Below are 4,208 nucleotides of genomic sequence, written 5' to 3'. Positions count from 1 at the left end.
GATCATGACCTGAGCCCCCATCAAGAGTGGGACGTTTGGGGCGCCTGTGTGGCTCAGTCAGTTGAGCGTCTGACTTCGGCTCAGGTCATGATCTCACAGCTTGTGAGTTTGAGCCCTGCGTGGGGCTCTATGCTGACAGCTCAGAGCCTGAAGCCTGCTTTGGATTCTGTGTGTGTGTGTGTGTCTCTCTGCCTCTCCCCTACTCATGTGCTATCTCTCTCTCTCTTTCTCTCTCTCTCTCTCTCAAAAATAAATAAAAACATTTTAAAAAATTAAAAAAAAAAAGAGTGGGACACTTAACTGACTCTTCTCCTCTCTTCTCTATTTTCTATTTCTTTGTCCTTTCCATCTTCCTTCTTGAGGATTTCCTCAGCCCGACCCTCCAATTCACTCTTCAGCCTGTAAAAACCCTGGCTATTCTGTTATCTCAACTCTTGTATTTTCCGTGTCTTATATTATATTTTAGCTATTACATTTTTCATCCCCAATTCTGTGTTTCTGCTTGGTTCTTTCTTGTTTTCTTATTTTGTTTCATGTTACTAATATCTTCCTTTATCTTTCTATGTTTATGAGGCTAATTAGAAAATTTGGCCCATCTGTTCTAATATTTATGCCTCTGATGGATTCTGAAATCCAATATGTTGTTTTTCTTTTGAAATATTTGTCCTTCTCGGTGTTCGTTTTCCCCTGGGGTTTGGCTACTCTGTCAGGCACAGAGGACACCCAGACTTTTGTGCTTGTCAGTCCCCATTAGCTTTGTGGGCGGGGGTGGGTGTGGGGCAGATGAGACTTTGGGTGGAGAGCCGCAGACATCAGAAAACCTCAGCGCTCACCCTGCAAAACAACTTCTTATATCAGGGACACACACACGCACACGCACATGCACACACGCGCACGCACACACACACACACACACACACACACACGCCCTTCTTCCCAGGGAAAGCAGCCTTAGGAGGTGATACTTCTTAGATCATAATTTACCAGCTCTGGGGTTTGCAGAGTGAGGGGCGGGGCGAAGACCACCCAGGAATAATCCGTCTCTATTTTTCTCAGCTGCTCACAGGTGGAGGCCTTCCATTTCACTCCCGCCGACCCCTGGACCAGAAGAGTCTGAGTCACAGCATCTATGCACAGAGCAGACACCATTTATCCCCAAGTGATGGCAGGGGAGAAGCAAGACAGCAAGTCCAGTGGCCCCCAGGGGTCCTCAGAGCCTTCTTGGTGTTCTCCCCATAAAGTTTCTCTGGCACCGATTTCTACAGAGGGAGCCAGAAGCTGTGCCAGTTCAGCACCTTGGTAAGAAACGGAACTGCCTCCTGTTCTCATTTCATGGACGCGAAACCTCTTTTGCCTCCAAGGGTATTTGTGATAGCTCTATTATTTTTGTCTTCTGATTTCCTAGTCTGTTTGTGCCGGCTGCTTTGTAATGCTGTTTTGGCCCCTGTCTTTCACGTTCGAGGCTTTCTCAGATGCTGACGATCCTTGCTTGTGTGTTTACGACCGAGAGCCAGAGCCACAAAGCTGTCTGGGAGCCCTGAGCCCACGGGGCCCTCTGGATGGACCTCCGGGTGTAGGCCCAGTGTGACACCTTTTTCACTCTTTCTTCTTGGGGAGCTTGTGGGGAAGAAGGCAAGGCAGTTTCTGCATTCATAAAGCATATATTAACTGAATTCCTTTTTCCTTGGCTTCAGTCTTCATCCCTCCTACCTGGTTTTCTCCATCTCAGAGTAATCCCCCAGACCTCTGCCGGCGTGGGAGCGGGCTCGGCCCAGCAGTTGGAGCGTGGAGTGGGGGGCATGGGGGTGGGCTGAGATCCAGGGGTCTAGCTCGTTCCTAAAGAGCTTTCAACCACTTACCCCTGTTTACCCCCACCCGTCACACCCAGTCTCGGCTGCGTGGGGGCTGCTAGTTCCTGAGTCCTTTGAGGAAGCCAGGGGCTGGATCAGCTGCTGCCCACCCCCCACCACTGTCAGTTTGTGGTGTGGCCTTTTGGGACCTGCTGAGTCGGCAGCTTCCTGTCCGGCCCTGTTTTTACTGTCCTTTGAGCGTTTCAGTTTCACCTTTTTAATTTTTAAGATGATTTTTATTTTTTCTTATTTTTTAAAAATCTTCTTATGTTTGAGAGAGAGACAGAGACAGAGCATTAGGAGGGCGGGGGCAGAGAGCGAGGGAGACGCAGAATCCTAAGCAGGCACCAGGCTCTGACATGTCAGCACAGAGCCTGACGTGGGGCTCGAACTCATGAGCCGAAGTTGGACCCTTAACTGACTGAGCCACCCAGGCGCCCCACTTTTTTTAAGTTTATTTATTTTGAGAGAGAGAGAGAGAGAGAGAGGCAGGAAGGGGCAGAGAAAGAAGGAGAGGGAGAGAGAATCCTAAGCCGGCTCCCCACTCTCAGAGCAGAGCCTGATGCAGGGCTCGAACTCAGGAGCTACAAGACCATGACCCGAGCAAGAATTGGACGCCCAACCGACTGAGTCACCCGGGAGCCCCAAGTTTCACCTCTTTAAAATCACAAAGCCTTTCTTTTTTGAAGTTGGCCGTTCATTGAATTTACTAACATATTTGATCCACGTCTGTGCTGTCTGTTGTTTATGGTGCCCCGTGTCTTCCTCTGGGTGCGTGTCTCGCTGAGTCGCTCTTTCTTTGTGAGGTGCATCCCATGGGAGGTAAATTCTCTGTGTCTCGCTATGTCTGCAAATATCTTCATTCTGTCTTTGTTCCTGCATGACTATTTAGCTGCACATAAGCTCGGGGCTTTAAACATACTACTCCAGGGGCGCCTGGGTGGCGCAGTCGGTTGAGCGTCCGACTTCAGCCAGGTCAAGATCTCACGGTCCGTGAGTTCGAGCCCCGCGTCGGGCTCTGGGCTGATGGCTCAGAGCCTGGAGCCTGTTTCCGATTCTGTGTCTCCCTCTCTCTCTGCCCCTCCCCCGTTCATGCTCTGTCTCTCTCTGTCCCAAAAATAAATAAATGTAAAAAAAAAACAAAAAAACAAAACATACTACTCCATGGTCTTCCGGCAGATATCGCTGCTAATGGGAAGTCAGCTAAGAGTCTAATGGATGGGCCTATAGGTGTATTTTATCTTTCCGTTATAAAAGCTGCTCTGGTCTGAAAGTTTGTATCAATTCAGATGTTGGAATTCTATTCCCCTCCCCCCCCCATCAGCATGCACTGAGCCTGGCACCGGGTGCAGGAAACTGCCCCCTGCCCTGGAAGAGCCTGGGTCCGCTGAGGAAGAAATGGCCACCTGCTCTACAACAAGGAAAAGGTACAAACGGCACAGTCCTGTTCTAAGGATTTGATAGAACGACTCGTTTAATCCTCAAGCTACTCACGTGGCAGTGCCTTCAGTAATCCCACTTCTCGGTGTAAATGGGAGGAAAAAGAGGTTTGAAAGATGAAGTAATGCTAAAAAAGAAAAAAAAAAAACAAGCCCAAATTGGAGTCCTATGCACCCCACAACAGCAAACCAAGACTACAAGCCACAACTACAGTTTCAAACTATTCCAGGAATGTGACCTTTTATTTTTTTTTATTTCAGTAAAAGGACTTGGGCTCAGGTCATGATCTCATGGTTCCTGAGTTTGGAGCCCCCGAGTCGAGCTCTGTGCGAACAGCAGCCTGGAGCCTGCTTCAGATTCTGTGTCTCCCTCTCTCTGCCCTTCCCCCGCTCACGCTCTTTCTCTCGCTCTCAAAAATAAATAAACATTAAGATAAATTAAAATAAAATAAAAATAAATAAAAGTCAATCTTAATTTTCTGATCAGCCCTAGTGAAATAATCTGCATGATAAAAGCCCTGCCCATCCCTTCCCCCCAGAAGGAAGTCCTAGCCTGAAACAATCCTTTCTATTCTTTTTCCAATAACTTCTTAACCCCACCCTCCTTCCTATAAAAACCTATTTTGTACGACTCCTCGGAACATCTCTCTACTTGCTAGAGGAGATGCTGACCTATTCAGGAATCTCTTAATAAAGCCAATTAGACGTTCAGATTTACTCGGTTGGATTTTGTTTTTTAACAGTAACCTGCCACACATCACCCAGCTGGTTAACAAGGATTTGAACTTGGGTCTACAGAACTACAAGCTCTGCTCTGCCATCACAACAACGGAGGGGCATCAGGGGGAGCTCTTTAAGGAGGCCTCTTGGAGAAGAAACGCCCAAGACAGGGAGGGTTGAACAGCCACAACCAACCTGT

The 4,208-nt window shown here is 48.1% G+C and overlaps 1 long non-coding RNA gene across 2 annotated transcripts; it reads left to right on the top strand.

The window, feature by feature from the left end:
- Positions 1-837: 837 nt before the first annotated feature.
- Positions 838-3,995, top strand: LOC115500833. Of its 2 annotated transcripts, XR_003964652.1 has the most exons (4): positions 838-958; positions 1,057-1,299; positions 3,175-3,277; positions 3,551-3,995. It is a non-coding gene; the product is annotated as an uncharacterized LOC115500833 (long non-coding RNA). The 2 variants fall into 2 exon arrangements; XR_003964651.1 differs by lacking the exon at positions 3,551-3,995 and having other exon boundaries at positions 3,175-3,425.
- Positions 3,996-4,208: the final 213 nt, after the last annotated feature.

Source organism: Lynx canadensis, chromosome A2 (genome assembly GCF_007474595.2).
Source record: "Lynx canadensis isolate LIC74 chromosome A2, mLynCan4.pri.v2, whole genome shotgun sequence".
NCBI lineage: Eukaryota > Metazoa > Chordata > Mammalia > Carnivora > Felidae > Lynx > Lynx canadensis.
This window is presented reverse-complemented; position numbering and strand designations above follow the sequence as displayed.